Raw genomic sequence first — 19,097 nt, forward strand, 5'->3', positions numbered from 1 at the left:
GTGCAACAGGTGAACAGCTTGCCTAACACCCTTACCGTTCATGTTTTCTGTGAGCACACTATTGGCTGATCGACTTTAACATCAAGCCCATTCCTATTCAATGGACCACTTAGTCTTTTCTGCCATTGGTGTTTCTATGTTCTGATCTTTGATCTTGTAGCGAATAGTTACAATAGTGTGACTAATGAATCGTTATTGACTATTATATCATTCAGTTTAATGTGATCTTGTTCATTATACTTTAGTTGTATAATAGTCAAAAGATGCAGTATGTCACCAGCACACCAGAGAATTCCATAAAAGGGTCCACCGCTTTATTGAATGATCACATCACTGCAGAAGATAGCAGATAGGATGCTATCTTCTGCTGTGATGTGATCATTCAGTAATGTGGTGGACCCTTTTCTAGATTTCTCTGGTGTGCTGGTGATGTCTTTTGCCTTGAGGTCTTTATGGTCTCCCAACTGGTGGTTGCAATAGCAACCACTCTTCAGCCATTTTCAGGAATGTGTGCATTGGGAATATTGCTTTGGTTGCATAATGGGGCACAATCGGGGCCAGTGCTTCCACTAGGCAAACTAGGTGGCTGCCTAGGGTGCCCTGTCACCTAGGGGCACTTGGGCACAGCTCAGGCTGGCACTCTGTGGTAGGCAGTCACATCATTAATAATCCTTCAGCTGACAGGAGGGGAGGAAGAAAGGACTGGAAGGTGCTGGGTGTCTGGGGCCACCGTAGCAGCTGAGCTGCCGCTCCCAGTGTTCCCCCTCAGACTTGGTCCCTTAGTTTAACCTGGCTGGTGGCTGCTGATCACTGGAGTTCCAGCCCTTTTCTTGCCGTTCATCAGTGGAGGCAGAACTGCACCTGTGGAAGAAGTTAATGTTTCACTCTGTCGGAGTGTGACCTGGCCAGCCATCAATCACATGTGCAATGTGTCGGTGAGAGACATGATCACAATCCCACAGCCTGCTCTTCTATTGCCTGCTGATCTGTCAGTGGTGTGTTGTTGGATCTGTCACCGTGTGGGATTGCTCAGTTCACCTGTCTGCTTTCAGTGTTTTTATCCCCCCCATTGCTTGGGGAATTCCAGCCTGGCATCTCAGTATGGGCGCACTGGTGCTGGTTGCATCTTGTGGCACTTATTTTTGCAAATTAAAAGAAACTTGCCAGTTTCTTAGTCTTGTTGCTACTGGTTTAAAACCATTTTTTTTTTTTTTTTCTTTTGGGGGGGGCACGACACCACTGGTCTCGCCTAGGGCACAGAATAGTCTAGCACTGGCCCTGGGCACAATATATTACACTGTTAAACTTTTTTGTAACTTCTGTGCAAACCGCATTCCAATTGTCTGCAGTGCAATCAGATCCATACATATTGTATGGCTCAAATCACACCACATGTGCACCAAAAAGGTGCAGGACTTTCTTTTTTTTTTTTTTTTTTTTTTTGTCCGCACTAGAATTGGATCGTATGGGTATTCACACCTATCCAATTCTGCATATCGCACCGCATTTTGGGTTGTTTACTTAACATGGTTCGCATGAACAGGGTGTGATTCTGATGCAGTGTAGAATTCACACAGAAAACACTGCAAATTCCACACTGCATCAGTGGGAACCCAGCCTAAAACCAGATTCTGTGTTCACTGGTTTTAATAAATATCTCCCAGTACATTTATCATTGCTGGACATATAATTTCAGAGATTTTCATTGTTTTTGCATCATATTCATCCATTGTAGAAATGGAAATACTGGGCTGCAGTATAAGCTAGAAAATTAAAAGCATGTCTACTATAGGTTTAGGATGGTGAATTTTGTTATTGGAGCACCAAACTAGTTATAGTTCTGCTACAAGCAAGAGGAACAAAGCAGCTTCAGTTTTGACCAGCATTATACCAATACTTGGTACCTTTTTATTTAATTATTGATCAATTAATATGTATTCATAGTATTAAATCTAGAAACTCAAACCTAGAAGAGTGACGGCAGAAAAAGTGATAAATCAAGTCTGCCCCAGTATAATAAAAAAATGGCGAATAAACGGAAGCCTTTCCTCAGTGCAAAATACATGACAGCCCACAGTCCTTCAGGTGCTTTTTTGCAAACTCCAAGTGGGCTTTCATGTGTGGGGCTTCTGTCTAGCCCCTCTACCATTAAAATTCAGTTTTCACTGTCATTATTAGCTACTGTATGTAGATTGAGGGGAATAAAATGTTTATACAACAGTAGTTTGAGGCTTCAACATAATAAAATTGAGAATTGAAGGGGGTCTGAATACTTTATGCAATAAATATATTTAAAATATTTTTCCGTCTCAAGTGTGTTTAGCAAGAGATTTTCTTACGAATTTCTCAAATCCTTAATCCTAACATAACATACCCTTTTTTTTTTTTTTTTTTTTTTTTTTTTTTTTTTCTACTTGTAGCTATATTTAATATCCTAGTATAAATGTTTATATTATACTAGATATAATACCCATCATTTTGCTTCTACAAGCTCGTTAAATAGAGAATGGTACCACCTAGGTCAGTGGTGGGCAACTTTTTTTTTTCAACTGAGCCAAATCTCGCCAAAACCACAATTGAAATTTTATTTTGAGAGCCACATTTTTAAAACTGAAAATACATAGGATGGTACACTGTTTTTAGTTTCAATAAGTTTTTATATTAATTCATCCCCCATAATAATTCATCCCCGCGGCGGCGGCAGCGTGTCAATTCACTTACCTTTGCTCCACGCGTTCCTCTCGCCGTGTTCCCGCGCCGTTCCGGTCTTCAGGGCGGACTGTGAGAGGAGCCTAGCTCCTCTCACGTTCGTCACACTGCCCCGCCTACACACATCCTGACAGCCAATCACTGGCTATCAGGATGTGAGTGGCAGCGAGACTGGCCAATCATTGCATTTGAGCGCGCTGCCCTGGCTGGTTTTTTTTTTTTTTTTTTTTTTGGATCACGCTGCAGAGTCCCTGACGCCCGAGAGGAGGGAGGGGAGCGGGCACCCGGCACACAAGAGCCGCATTAAAGCGTGTAAAGAGCTGCACGTGGCTCGCGAGCCACGGCTTGCCGACCACTGACCTAGGTGAAAAGGCTGAACCACATGAAAAATGCAAGTTAACAAAAAGCAATAATTGTAAGTTATACGATTCCCCAACAAATGTTTACTTTTCTAAGTTTAACAAAGTAAAATTCACAAGTACATTGAATATTAGGACTTTGCTTTTTAAGTTAATTTAAAAAATGTTATAAAATAAAACTACAACACGTTTCAGTGGCGAAGAAAATTTGGGATAAAGAAGCCTTGAAAGCATCAAATTCAAGGTTGAAATCCTTGAGTGATTCTGATGGATACAAAAAGTACTAGCTATTTATACCAAACGTACTGACACAAGTCATTCAGAGCTTGATGCATGTTTCTATAACCTTATACAAAAGGTAGGAAAACTTAGTTGAAGTGTGTGTGGTTTTTTTTTTTTAAATTAGTAAAAACTCTAAATTATGCAAGTGATATAGATGTGTATCTGTATGTATGACCACAGGTATACATTGTATATATCTAATAAACTTACAACTTGTATGCATGTAATAGACACCCTTTTAAGCATGATATATGGGATAAAGGGAGAGGGTTCCTTTGTAATAAGTGGTGTCTCCTCTTCTGGTCACAGGGGCTTTTTTCATTACAAAACCCATGGTCTGGATCCTAGCACTACGTATATCTGGCTGTCCCCAGATTGCAACACACCTGACCAGCTGTACGTTACCTGCTTCATCTCTGGGACCCCCTCTACAAGCCAATCCCTGACCACCACAGCATGGACAGGATCCTGGCTGACCAGAACTGCCCTGGGGAGGACAACAGATGCCCCAAAGAGCCAGACTCCACTGAGCACCGCAAGAAGAGCAGGAAGCCTTTTCGGCGAATAGCCAAACCACCCTACACCTATATGGCTATGATTGCCCTGGTCATCCAGAAAGCTCCTGAAAGGAAGCTCACAATATTAGAGGTAATCTATCCCCCAAATTGTGGAGCTTCTTGTGGTTTTGGTGCAGCTAGGGGGAGGGGATGATATGGAGTCCAGCTTAGAATTGGACCTGTCAGAGGGAAATTCTTTAAGTGCAAAACTACATAAAAGGAGTCGAATAGGCAAAACCTGAAGGCAAGGGAAAGGAAAGTTCCTCATTGGAGCATAGACAACATAACTATTTTCCACTCAATTTCTTTAGGTCATCTTTCCTTAAATTTTTTTTTTTTTCTGGGTTCACAAAAATCCAGAGACCCCATTCAAGTCAGTGGTGTCCCTTTTTCACCAATACATACATTTTTGTCTTCCAATGCTAATTTGCTTCACAAATGCTAGCTTCCTGCCCAAACCCTACCGTGGCTTCACCTGCTGCATGTTTAACTTGGAAGTATTGTATGACAGGCTCCTGACATATTCAAGTGGTCTGCACTAATGTCCAAAGTATTAGTGCAGGTCTCTTGGTAAGGGTCAAAGCCAGAATTGGAGTTAACTATTGCTTATATAATGGGTAATGTGTATGTGGGTTCATGGTCCTGTTCATTTTACTTTGGTTTTTTTTTTTTTTTTTTTTTTTTCCCTTGGTAGATCTGTTATGAGATCGGCATCCTCTTCCCTACCTTGAAGTGGGATTATCAGGGCTCTCGGAAGTCTATTACACGCTCCCTCTATGCCAATGATTGTTTCAAAAAGGTAAGGACTCGGTGATCCTGGGATGTGGTGTGTGCTCTTAACACTCTAGGATAGTTTTCATGTCACAATGTAAATGTGGTAATGGGAGGATGTGCAGGGCTATAATTAGAGTTGATAACGTAAACCAGACCTTTACAGTGTGCTGGAAGATTTTTAAGGAAAAGTCTTTTGGAAAGAGTAGGGTTCAAATTTGTCAAGGTACATGCAAAGGTTATTGGTGACCAGCTCTGTGCTCTTCTAAGTGTGAATTATTATGAGATATAATTATACTAATTTATGAGGTTTCTGTATGGCATTGGTTCTCAACCACCAAGTCATGGCCTCCCTCTTCCCAATCCTTAAGCCAGTTGCAAATCCTTTGACCTCCTACAGTACCACCTAATCTCCCAAGTGGGGGGGAGCCCTTGCGTTAAAGAAAACAAAACAAACTGATCATCAAAAATATTCAATGCTAGTGTTTTTATACAAATTTCTTTTATGAAGTGTTTGCAGCGTTGCAAAATGTGGTGAAAGAAAATGTTATAAATTATCCCACACTCAGAAGTTGTTCCACTTCCCCAATCTAAGCACTGCAACTGATCTCGATCTGTAAGTGGTCCAGTTGTAGCAAGATAGCCGTAACTTGGTCTCAGTAGAATAAGCACAGTGACTCAATCCAAATGACATGCTGAAGATCCTAGAAAGCTTTAATCTAAAACTTGTGCAGTTCAGAGCAGATTAACATCAGGTCAAAAAATCGGTGTCAAGTTCCAGTAGGATACAGTACATGCTTGGTCTCCATTCTCCACATGAAGTAGGGTGGGACTGATTACATAGAGCATGCTCTAGCTACAGTGAGGTAGGGACCAAATTGGTTAGGCAAACATGCAAAATGTATGTGGAACATGATACTTGCCAATAAAATCCAAACATTATTTGAAGACTTTATTCAGGAGCACCTGTAAAAGAGGGGAAGAACAAGAGAATACTGAGGCTGCATACCTGTTCTGGGAGCACACCACACTGAGCACTCCCAGCACAGACCAGGCTCTCCAACGATGGAGACCCAGGACTCCCATTTCCCAGTCATCTGGCCTGTTTGGCTATCAGTGATCACTGTGCAGCCCACCCCTGTGTTCTTTCTCCTTTGAGTGGAGAGAAAGATGCATTGCATCCTTTCTCTCCTTGCAGGGGAGGAAAATGGCAACAAACAAGTGTGTAAATTAAAAAAAAAAGTAAATGGCTAGATAAGTTTGATCTAGGTAACTGACAGGGTCAGTATATTTTGGGTAGGATTTTACATTTGATTGGCATCTGTCAGTGCCTGGTGTTTAACAAAAAATCAAAATGTGCATCCTTGTTTCTGGGTCCTACTACAGGTACAAACCACAAATGGCATTGCTGTAATCGTCAGGAGCAGGAGAATGTATTTGGGTTGTTTGGTATGTTACAGAAATGGCAAATATACAGCTATGTTAAATATAAATTATTTTGGCAAGTTTCTATTAAAATATACAGTATACTGCTCCAAAAAAATCAAAGTAACACTTTGAAAACACATCAGATCTCAATAGGGAAAAATATCATGCTGGATATCCTGATATGGACTGAGTAATGTTAGGAATGTAAGGTTGCCCCATTGCTTGGATGGAAATTAAAATTATCAACCTACAGAGGACTGAATACATAGACACCCCAAAAATCAAAGTGAAAAAATGACACAGCAGGCTAGTTCATTTTGCTGACATTTCATTGCAGCAACTCAACAGTGCTCAGTAGTTTGTATGGCCTGACCACATCAGGGCATTCTCCTAATGGGACAATGGATGGTGTCCTGGAGTATTTCCTCCCAGATCTGGACTAGGGCATCACTGAGCTCCTGGACAGTCTGAGGTGCAATCTGGTGGTATTGGATGGACTGAAACACGATATAAGAGGTGTTCTGTTGGATTTAGGTCAGAAGAGTGTGGGGGCCATTCAATGGTATCCATTCCTTCATCCTCCAGGAACTGCCTGCATACTCACCACATGAGGCCAGGCATTGTTTTGCACCAGGAGGAAGCCAGGACCCAGTGTAGTCTGACAATGGGTTCAAGGACTTCATCCCGATGCCTAAAGGCAGTCGGGGTGCCATTGTCTAGGTCAGGGGTGGGAAAACTGCAGCTCTCCAGCTGTTGCAGGACTACATGTTCCATCATGCCTCTGCAAGTCATAGCTGTGCAATGCCTCATGGGAAATGTAGTTCCACAACAGCTGGAGAGTCAGTTTGCCCACCCCTGGTCTAGGTTGTAGAGGTCTGTGCATCCCTCCATGGATATGCCTCCCCAGACCATCACTGACCCACCACCGAAAATGTCATGCTGAATGATGCTACAGGTAGCATAAAGTTCTCCACGGCTTTTCCAGATCCTTTCACATCTCACATGCTCAGGATGAACCTGCTCTCATCTGTGAAAAGCACAGGGCACCAGTGGCAGACCTGCCAATTCTGGTATTCACTGTCAAATGCCAGTTGAGCTCTATGGTGCTGTACAGTGAGCACAGGGCCCATTAGAGTATGTCTGGCCCTCGGGGCACTCTCATAGTCTTTCTGATTGGTCAGACATTCACACCAGTGGTCTGCTGGAGGTTATGTAGGGCTCTGGGAGTGCTCGACCTGTTCCTCCTTGCACAAAGGAGCAGATGGCAGTCCTGATGTCTTGAGGACCTTCTACAGCCCTGTCCAGCTCTCCTAGAGTAACTGTCTGTCTCCTGGAATCTCCTCCATGCTCTTGAGACTGTGCTGGGGGACACAGCAAACCTGGCAATGGCACCTATTGATGTGCCATCTTGCAGGAGTTGGACTGCCTGTGCAACCTCTGTAGGGTCCAGGTATCTCCTCATGCTACCAATAGTGATACTGACCCTACCCAAATGAAACGGTCAAAGATGAGTAGAGAATGTCTGTGGCCTCCAACTGGAAAAACCATTCCTGTCTTGGGGGTAATCTCATTGCTGCCCATCTATTGCAGCTGTTAATTTCATTAACACCAAAGCAACTGAAAGTGATTAACAACCCCCTCTACTTAACCAACCAGATCAATATCCCAGGAATTTAATTGACTTGATCCTATACTCTGCTCAAACAATTTTTAATCTCTTTCCTGCTTGGGTCAACGGCACATTGGGATATGAAGACGACAAATGGTTACCAGGGGTAACAAATCCAATAGTCAGAAGCAGCCTGTTCTTAAGCCTCTAGCACAGTGACATCCCTAGGCAGGTGCAGGGGGTGCGCTCCGCACTGGGTGACGCCTATCGCATGGGTTGATACTGGACCCTCTATAAGCTCCACGAAAAGAAAATGGTGGGGTGTTTTTTTTTTTTTTTTTTTTTTTTTAAGCAAGCTGACTATCCCCACAGGATGGATCGGATCTGCAGATTGGGGAGCATAATGGATCGGAGTCTGATCCATTATGCTCCCCAATCCTCAGATCCAATCCTTGTGGGATGGTCAGGGTTGATACAAAGTTACCACACCGGGTGACACCAAACCTAGGGATGCCCCTGAACTATCAGCAAGGGACATCTTGTTGACACTCCTGCTCCATAGCAAAGGCAGCAGCTTGGCACCACTGAAGTCTACAATCTCTACAGAGGTACAGGAAGTTAAGAGTTAAGTCAAGTGCACACATGGAACCTGCACTAGGTGCACAGCAGACTTCCATTCACTATTGCGAGTGAGGTAGTGGGCATATTCTCAGCATAGCTCTAATAACTTGCAGTGAGTGTACATTGAAACTGACCCAAGAGTTAACTAGAGGCAGGGCTGCTGTTAAAAAAATCAATATTTTCACTAAAAATACACTAAAGTAATGGTGCATCTGTTTCCTGTATGGAGTTAAGTTCTGTGTAAATGAAGTCTTGGGGCTCATTCACAACTGGTGGTCCCCATGTGGCTTTTGTGTTCAGGCACCCTGTTATGCTATGGAGATGCAGCAGTTGTAAGAGATCCTAACTTGATAGGTGTGTACAATTGGAGGCCATATACCTGCATCTAGACAGTGTATTTGAGGCCACTCACTCACAGCTGCACACTTATCAAATTAGGACCTGCGCCTGTGTTCATCCTGCCACTGCATTCACATGTCCTGTCCATCTGCCTGGTGGTACCCTCTTATCTGTGGCCCTAACAGGACCTTTATTGCTCAAGTATACAGCCTTCTCTAAAATTAGAGGCTCTCCCTTGAGGTCAGGTATTCCCTGACAGCAGTCCCAGCCTTGTCCCTGGCAATTGATGGAATTGGCACAAGTAGAGGTGACACATGTGAGGCAAGTGACCCTGTCATTGCCCAGAAGCACCCACCCTGGGGCAGTCCTCATGTGACTCAGACTTGGCACCTGATGAGTTAATGATAAATATGGAGGATGGGTTAATCCACCTACCCCCATCCACAGCATACTGATTACATATATAATGCACCTATTGTCTTGTATAATCGTACCATTAAAAAAAACTGCTATTACTCTCTTGAAGGCTGTAGGCTGCTGTGATCTAGCATGCATGTATAACAATAGCTGCAGTGACTTGATTCAAATGGTATGCTACAGGTCATAGCTTTAATCCAATACTTATGCAGATCATAACATAAGAACATTGGAGACTAAGCATGAAAGGATGAGACTAAATACATGGTGCATGCCCTAGATACAGAGTGAGTTCTTCCATATGGCTGCCCAAGGGTATTGCCACCACCCATATTGATGGATTCAGCCCTTTCCTTTCAGCATAGTCTTCTCCGTGGGGGGGGCTCCCCCCTTCACCACGCCAACACAGGGAATTGCTCTTTCCCCAATAGCCCACCATGCACTATTCTCCCAGAATCTGTGGTTTGCCAGAAGCATCCGAAGATGGACAGATGACACCAACAGGTTAATTTTTCTTAATAAATTTACAGTATATAAAACTTTGAGAACTCCAGTTGAAATATCACACACCTGATAGGGGACCCAACCATTCTCCATGCTATATAAAGCAAAGAGTTCTGGCTGAAGATTAATATCTGTGGGGGATGGACTGGTTGGAAGAGTAGATTCCATTATTAGCTGAGGGCAGGATAGGCTTCCCTGAAGAGAGGTTTTCAGAGATTGCCTAAAAGTGAGCAGAGTAGGTGATAGTCTGATAAATTAGGGTAGAGTTCCAGAGGATGGGGGGAGCTCAAAGTCCTGGAGACAAGGGAGCTAGAGCAGGAGGTCTTGCGAGGAGTGGAGAGTATAGTTTGGGTGATATTTGGAGACAAGATCATTGATGTAATTTGGGGCAGAGTTATAAATGGCTTTATATGTTAATGTTTTGAATTTTATCCATTGGGCAATGGGAAGCCAGTGGGGGGGATTGGCGGAGAGGGGTGGCAGGTACAGAACAGTTAGTAAAGTGGATAAGTCTGGCAGCAGCATTCATGATAGACTGAAGAGGGGATAGCCTGCGATGAGGTAGGCCAATGAGGACTGAGTTGCAATAGTCAAGGTGAGATACCACAAGTTGCTTAGTGGTTTCCAAGATTAGGAACGGGTGCATCTTGGAGATGTTGTAGAGGTTAAGTCTGCAAGATTTGGACAGTGACTGGATTTGGGGCTGAAAGGACAGTACCCTTGCATGAGGGGAGGGACTAATTGTGTTATTGATCTTGATGGAGAAGTCAGGGGAGGGGGCACAGGCTGGGGGGCAATACTAAGAGCTCAGTTTTGGAAAGATTGAGTTTGAGGAAGTAGAGACATCCATGCCAATATGTCACTTAGTAGGTTAGTAATGCGAGAGGAGACTGAAGGGGTGAGATGAGGGGTAGAAAGATTTGTCGTCAGCATAGAGATGGTCACTTGATAAATGCCCATGGCTTTAAGTACCAAGGGAGGAGGTGTAGATGGAGAAGAGGGGTCCAAGGACAGATCCTTGAGGCACCCCTACAGAAAGAGGGAGTGAAGAGGAGGAGGCAGCATTATAGGTAACACTGAAGGAGTGCTGCGATGGGTAGGAGAACCAGGAGAGAGCAGAGTCTGACACCAGAGTGGAGTTTTTTTTTTTTTTTTTTTTTTTTTTTTTGAGGGGATGGTCAACTGTATCAAAAGCCAGAGGTCAAGTAGTAAGACTACAGAGTAGTGGCCATTTGGTTTTAGCAGTTAGTAGATCATGAGTTTTACTAGGGCAGTTTCAGTGGAGTGTAGAGCGAAAGCCAGACTGTAAAGGGTCAAGAAGGTGGTTGTCGGTGAGGTGGGAGCTCAGGCAATTGTAGACTAAGCATTCTAGGAGTTTAGAGGTAAATGGCAGCAGGGAGATGGGTCTTAAGTTCAGGTTGGTGGGGTCCAGGAAGGGCTTTTTAAGTATGGGAGTGATGTGCGCATGCTTTAGAGGGGAGGGGAAGGCGCCATTAGAGGGAAAGATTGAAGATGTGAGGGAGCATAGGATGGAAGGAGAGGGTGACCGTAGTAGTTGTGAGGGGACTGGATCCAGGGGGCAGGTAGTGAGACTGGCTTCTGAGAACCTTAGCTACTTCTTTGGTAGTAGCAAGGTCAAAAGAGGAAAGTGAGGGAGGTTTAGTAAAAGGTATGCTAAGTGGGATGGATGTCTGTGCAGTGGCGATGCCCCTACGGATTGCATCAATCTTGTCTTTTGAAACTATTTGCAATCTCGTGAGCAGTGAGTGAAGTACTGGGTGGAGGTGGAGAAAGTAGAGGTAAAAGTAGAGAAGAGTCAACGAGGACTGGATGACAAGGTATTAAGAGTGACAAAGTAGGCTTGTTTGGCAGCATGAAGGAAGGAATTTTATGTTAAAACAGATTTATATCGGGTGAATGCTTGCTGGGATTTGGTTTTACGCCACAAACACTCCAGCGCACAACTATGTCGTTTAAGATTTCTGGTGTCAGTCTGCCAAGGTTGCAACAGTCGGGGCCTGATGTTGGAGAGGAGCAAGTGAGTCTAATGCAGATGAAAGCGAACTGTTGTAGTCGGGGCAGGACGGGAGAAATTCTGTCATAGTTGGTCAGTTGCAGGGTTCAAGTTGTGAAGGTTTCTGTGGGTAATTGTTTGCCGCATGGAGGGATAGGTGTTTGAAGATGAGGACATGTAAGTCATTTTCATTGCTGTTGGATTTTAACATTTTTGCTCATTTTTATTTTTTTTCAACATTGTAACCCAGTTGAAACCTGACTGCTACAAGACAAAAAACAAAGTTAAAAAAAACCTTTTGGTGGGAAAGATTATAAATGGATCACAAGGATTTGTTACCCTAACTCATGTGTGAATCTGCTCTGCTGGCTTCCATTTTAAATGTCTTCTCCCTCCTCTGTAGGTCCTGAAAGATCCGCTGAAGCCTCACGCCAGAAACAACTACTGGATGGTGGATGTGAGCCAGATTCCCACTGATTGCCTGAAGCGAAAGGATATGGCATTATCCCGAAAGTATGCCTTCCCTTATGACTTGGCTCCTTATATCCTGCATGGACAGCCCTACAGACCTCTGGATTTTCATATTTCAAAAGATACTTTAATCAGTCCAGAAATGGAGGCCCCACTCCCAGTACAAACCCAACCCTTATGTATAGATCCTGCCGTGTCCTTCCCAATGTTATGGAACCTTCCAACATGCTCAAAATATGTTCCTAATGTGGTGGCTTCTCCCAGAACCCACCCTCTCCTGCTTTATTCCAACTGCCCCTCTCTGTCTTTGTATGACATGCCTTCCCCACACAAGCTCCACCTATGCAGAGCAAAGGGATGTCTAATCTCCCAGTCTGATGCCCCAAATACCTCCCCTGCCAAGACCCTCTGAAGCCACAAACTCCCCATCAGATTTTACTCCCAATAACATGCTCTTTGATGACCCTGTATATCCCCCATATGGAGGCTACATGCCACCTCAAAATATTTATGGACAGCATTCCTCTCAAGATGAGGCATACCCAGGGTATTGACCCAACGATCACTGACTGGTCATATATTGAAGGCTGGTTTTGGGCTGCTCTGTTCAAGGACTAGCTGCTCTTGAAGCCTTGTGCAATGACTCTGGCACCCAATACAGCACATGGCTCAGTGGAGGTGGCACCAGAGTACATGATCCAAAGGTGGTGGACATGTATACATCAATTCTCCATCTTGTCTTTCTGTATTCATTTTAAATAAATTTTACTTTTGTTTTTACTGAAGTTTGGCATCGGTGTTGCAATTGTTCACATCGTTATCAAGATTAGAACTGGTATACTTTTTGTGAGTGCATTAAATGTCTAGAGGGTCAGTCCACCCAAAAGTGACATTTCAGTATTTGGCTAAGACTGAGTTAATCCCCCTGGCAGGGTCCTGTAGGCCCCATCTCTACTCGCCTGCTGTCTCCATTATAAAGGACTCCCACCATCCCTGCACCATTTTTACTTTGTTATGGAGAATGCAACAGAAGGCACTGAAACACCCAAAAGGTTGATGGGGGACACCCAGAACTAACTTGTGAACAAGGCTAGGAATTGTGGTAGAGAGATCTCATTGTGGGCATATATAAGACAAATACCTAAAATCACTTTTTGGTGGGCAGATCCTTCAAATTAAACTTGTAGCCAAATGAGTTGTCTGGCCAACAACCAGGGGTGGACTGACAATTTGGAAACTCAGGCACTGCCCTGGGTCAGTGGGGGGCCCCATGAGATGCCCCTGGTACTTTTTTTTTTTTTTTTTTTTTTATAGGACACAGGGGGCCCCATGAGTTGTCAGTCCGCCCCTGCCAACAAGCACAAGTATCTGTCTCCAACTGACATTTTCTAGTGAGTTATTTCAGACCAAATGGACACTTGGACCTAAAGTTCAAACTGACATCTCAACACATTCTTTTCATGAATATTAACATTTTATCTCTGTAGAGCAGGGGTGGGCAAAGGCCTGAACAGGAACTAATTAAGCTCCTCTTCAGCTGACAGCTTGCTTGCACTGATCTTGGATTGATGCCTGGATCCTCCCAGTTTTGTTCACAGGTTTCAGGGAGCTGGGGCCATTGTCATTTCTAGTCAACTCATTGAGGGACTGGACTATCTTGGCAAGTCCCTCAATGGATATTCAATAGTATGAGCAGAACCCCAGGCCCTACCTAAGGTCAATCACATTGGTAGGTCTTGCCTAGGAGGTGACCGCTTCCAGGTTCTAAAAGACTGAGAATGTCAGTTCTACCAGCTTTCTTTAAGCACAACTTTAACCCCTCATCATGAAGTCTCTTCTGGACCTTTTCCAATCACTCCATGATTTTCAAGGGTTCTGCCAAAAAACAATATTGTCTAGGTTGTGATGACTCTTGGACTATTTATTAAGAAAAATATTACCCAAAAGAACAGCTTAAAAGCTGACTATCATGGGTTAACATCCTCGGTTAATTTCAAATGACCTGAGAAGTTACCACACACAATGAGTGGAAGAAATTTTGTCTAAGATACAATGAGGCTAAAACACCACTATTTGAATTTCTGCAGGTGATCAAACACAGTACCATAAGTGACAATGGTGAGACTAAATCCTTGTCTTATTTCTTCCCAAAACCTTGGAAGATGTGTGATCACCAAACAAAACCCCTGAACTGTCACTGTAAGGGACCACCTGGTGGCACCTCTAGCAACCCACTGGTCAGGTTTCCCCAGAGCGCAGAGTCTAAGTCCCAGATCACTTGTTCACCAGGGCCCCTGATGGTGGGGATGGACTTAGAGTGTACCGAGACCAGGTTGAGACTACTGGGTACACCCACCAGTGATAGAGAAGTTCGCCAGAGGCTCCTGCAGGGTGAAAGCCTGACGTGGGGAGGCCGGGAGATCCCAGTGGGATGGATGGATGAGCAAGTGCAAAGTCAGACAAGCAGAGTCGATAGCCGGGGGGTCGATGCAGTACAAAGCAGCAGGCAAAGAATGGTCGGGTCACACGCCAGGTCAGTAACAGGAGGTCAGATCTATAAAGGGGCATTCAAGAGTGGGGTCAGGACAGGAGAAATCAGCAAAGTCAGGCAATCCAGGTCAAAAATACTCACAATACAGGTTCAGGAACAGAGATCACAGAAAAGACCATACAGCAACCAGTGACAGCACAGGGGGATTTAAATACCGCGCCCTGCGCTGTCATTGGTGCCAGGCGAATGCCAGTGCCCATGCGTGGACTCCATCGCCGGGACCTAGTGCCTGCATGAGATGGCATACTGTGCCGGGACCAGTGCCACAGCCATCCCTGATATTGCCCCCCCCCCTTACGGGCAACCTCCAGGTGCCCAACCGATCTCTCCACTGCGGGTGGCCATGAAAGAACTCCCGGATAAGTCTAGGAGTATGAACATTTTGGGCTGGTTCCCAGGAGTTCTCCTCTGGACCATAGCCCTTCCATTTGATCAAAAACTGGGTCTGGCCCCCCCTTTTATGGCACTTTAGGATTGCTTCCACCTCGAATTCATCTTGTTGTTCAATAGTTATAGCTTCCAGAGGTCTGGACTCCCGATCCGGGAATGGGTCTGGTACGACTGGTTTTAGCAGAGAGACATGAAATACCGGGTGGATTTTGAAGGTTTCCGGAAGAATAAGCTCATATGCCACTTTGTTAATCATACGCTTCACACGAAATGGACCCACAAATCTTGGTCCTAGTTTCTTCAAGGGACACAACATCTTTAGGTTCGTTGTTGCCAACCAGACTTTATCCCTGGGTTGCAGCACCAGTTCCCCCCTCCGCTTCTTATCAAAGGCCCTCTTGTTATCTTACTGGGCTCTAGAAATGGCTTCCTGAAGCAACTTGTTGGTGGAGAAAAAAAGTGAGGGTGCTTTGAGTAGCTGGAACTGAACTCCCAGTGACCAGATCGGGTAAAAAAAGTGGGGTGAAATCCATAATTCGCAAAAAACAGGGATTGCCCCGTGGTTGAATGATTCGCATTATTGTAGGCGAAACTCTGCCAAAGGTAAGGGCGCCAGCCAATTATCCTGCAGAAAGGACGTGTAGCATCTCTGATACTGTTCCAGTGTCTGGTTGGTCCTTTCCGTCTGCCCATTGGTCTGTGGGTGAAAAGTGGAGGAGATGGATAATTTGATACCCAGTGCCTTACATAAAGCCTTCCAGAATTTGGAGGTAAACTGAACTCCTCGGTCTGAGACGATATCTTCTGGGACTCCGTGCAACTTAACCACTTCTCAAATGAAGATCTGTGCGGTCTCAAAAGCCGATGGTGTACTCTTCAGGGGTAGGAAGTGGGCCATTTTTGACAGACTGTCTACGATCATGAAGATTGCGGTGTGGCCCTGGGACGGAGGATGTTTGACTATGAAGTCCATTGCAATAATTTGTCATGGCCGATCGGGTATGGGTAGTGGGCGTAGCAGCCCCCAGGCCTTGCTCCTAGGAGGCTTGTTCCTTTGACAAATGGCACAGGATTTGACATAGCGTTCACAGTCTCTGGTCATGTTTGGCCACCAAAATGTGCGTTTGAGCAGTTCAAGAGTCTTTGCCAGCCCGAAGTGTCCTGCCATCGGATGATCGTGGCAATGTCCCAGGACCAATGTTTGAACCTCTTCTGGCACCACGATTAACCCCTTTCCATAAGAGTCCACCCTTGTTCTGGAGGGAAACCCCAGATGGGGTGGACATAGCCATAGATGCGTCCTGTAATTTAGAACGTAGTTCCATTTGGAGGGCCAGGAAGTTTCCTGAAGAAAGAATGGTATCAGGTCTTGGCTCTTCCTTAGGATCCTCAAACATGCGCGAGAGAGCATCGGGCTTCGTGTTCTTGGAACCAGGTCTGTATGTTATGTGGAATGAGAATCGAGAAAAGAAAAGCGCCCATCTCGCCTGGCGCGGTCGTAAGCGTTTTGCCGTTCTTAAATACTCTAAATTTTTATGATCTGTGAAGATCAAGATCGGGTGCGTGGCTCCTAACAGATATCTCAATTCTTCCAATGCTGTTTTAATGGCCAATAATTCTCGATCGCCAATGTCATAGTTCCTTTCGGCCGGAGTAAGTTTCCTTGAGAAAAATGCCACAGGGTGCAGAAGTTCCTTGGTGCCCTTCCTCTGGGATAGGATTGACCCCACTGCATTTTCAGATGCGTCCACTTCCAGAACATAAGGCAAGGAGGCGTCCGGATGACCAAGAATGGGTGCCATGGTAAACAGGTTTTTTAGGGACTCAAAGGACGCCTGGGCCTCCGGTGTCCACTTAAAGCGGGTTCCCTGTTTGGTTAATTGCGTTATGGGGGAGACCAGACCCGAGAAATTCTTAATAAATTTCCTGTAGAAGTTAGCAAATCCAACAAAACGCTGGATGCCCTTCTTATCTGCGGGAATTGGCCAATCCAGAATTGCCGAGACTTTTTGGGGATCCATCGCGACCCCCGTGGTGGAGATGATCAGTCCCAGAAAGGCAATACTGTGCTGTTCGAAACTGCACTTGTCAGCCTTGGCGTATAACCCATGTAGGCGTAATCGTTCTAAGACCCTTGCCACATGATCCCTATGAGCCTCCAGTGAGGGTGAAAATATCAGTATGTCGTCTAGATAGACAATTACGAAGACATCAAGGTAGTCCCTGAATATGTCATTAACAAAATGCTGGAACGTGGCCGGGGCATTGCAGAGTTCAAATAGCATGACTACGTACTGGAAATGGCCAAAACGAGTGTGAAATGCAGTCTTCCACTCGTCCCACTCCCAAATTGTATGCACCTCTCAAATCTAGCTTAGTAAAAATAGCTGTGGTTTTCAGGCTCTGAAAGAGTTCTGGGACCAGGGGCAAAGGATAGCGATTCTTAATCGTGACCTTATTTAATTCACGGTAATCAATTCAGGGTCTCAGGGATTTATCTTTTTTTTTATACAGAGAAAATTCCAGCCCCTGCTGGTGAGGTGGAGGGGCGGATGAACCCCTTTTGGAGATTCTCATCAATGTAGTCCTTGACAACCCCCAATTCTAACTCTGACAAGGGAAAAATTCGACCGAATGGAATTTCGGAACCGGGTAACAGATCAATGGGGCAATTATACGGGCGGTGAGGAGGCAGAGAGTCTGCCCCTCGTTTGCTGAAGACATCCAGATAGCCATGGTAGGCCGCTGGAATGACTTGTCTTAAGCTGGGGTCCCCTTCAGAGCACAGAAGAACATGGGGAGTTGCGGGGCCCGAAGCGTGACAGTGTTCCTGACAGTATGACAGTATGAAGAGTGGAACTGAACAGACCCGTTCTCCCAGTCAATTTGGGGATTGTGGGCCTGCAACCACGGGAGCCTCAAAATGACTGGGAAAAGGGGTGACGCGATGGCGTCTAAACGCAGGAGTTCCTGGTGTTGACCTGCTAAGAGGGGTCTCCTGATCAACCAACCTTGACCTAATCCGGGAACCATCAGCCAGAAATAAGTTAAGACCCTGTTTCCTGAGCTGTAGGGGGGATCTCCTGCTGACGTGCGAAGTCTAGATCCAAAAAACAGCTGCATGCCCCTGAGTCAATTATAGCCGTCACCTCCACGGTTCTTCCTGAAAGCTGGAAGAAGAGGGGTACAGCTAAGTAACTGGGCTGTCTAACATTCCCAATAGACAAAGAAGAAGAGGTAGACTTACTCACTTTCAGAGGACAGGACCGCACCATGTGACCAGCTTCAGTAAAGGCAGAGTTTTTGGATCGTCTTCGCTGGCGCTCATCAGGAGATAGTGTATGCCGAGCCAGGCCCAGCTGCATGGGCTCTTGGGTGTCCACAGGAACAGGAGTCCAGTTATCTGCCGTTGTGGGTTGGCCTGCCCCCCAGACCGGGGCCCATGTAATTCCCTGACCCTGGCTGGACCTCTCAAACCTGCGCTCCCGCAACCTACGGTCAATTTGAATCGCCAGGGAAATAAGATCTTCCAGGGATTCAGGCAGGCCCACTCGGGCCAGCTTGTCTTTTAAAGCTTCAGAGAGCCCAATGTGGAATTGGTGACGCAGGGCGGCATCATTCCACCGTGTATCCCCTATCCACCGTCTAAATTCGGAAGCATATTCTTCCGCCGCCCGGCGGCCCTGTCTAAGGGAGTATAGGGCCGATTCGGCGGAAGCTGCCCGCTGCAGGTCATTAAAGTATGGCCATTGCTTCAAAAAAGTCGTTTACCGTCTCTAGGTGCGGGTCACAATTCTCCATTAATCGATGGGCCCAATCCTGGGGTTCATCCTGGAGCAAGGAAATTATGAACCCCACTTTAACCAACTCAGTAGTGAACGTGCGTGGCTGAAGGTCAATGTAAAGGAGACAGGAGTTCTGGAAGGCCCTAAAACGTGCACGGTCTCCACAGAAATGTTCCAGCAGGGGAACGCAGGGTTTGGCCGTAGGGAGCGCGGCAGAAGCTCCCGTGGCTAGCCAAGGAGTTTCCCCAGACGGGGTGGGAGAGACCGGGGCCTGGGAGGTGTTGTCAGAT

General features: G+C 45.5%; 1 long non-coding RNA gene across 1 annotated transcript; it reads left to right on the top strand.

Annotated features, from left to right (window-relative positions):
* Positions 1–4,599: 4,599 nt before the first annotated feature.
* Positions 4,600–12,866, top strand: LOC149450208 (uncharacterized). The gene is made up of 2 exons (XR_016315286.1): positions 4,600–4,706; positions 12,014–12,866. It is a non-coding gene; the product is annotated as an uncharacterized LOC149450208 (long non-coding RNA).
* Positions 12,867–19,097: the final 6,231 nt, after the last annotated feature.

Source organism: Staurois parvus, unplaced genomic scaffold, assembly GCF_062004578.1.
Source record: "Staurois parvus isolate SC_StPar_1 unplaced genomic scaffold, SC_StPar_1.0 ptg000579l, whole genome shotgun sequence".
NCBI lineage: Eukaryota > Metazoa > Chordata > Amphibia > Anura > Ranidae > Staurois > Staurois parvus.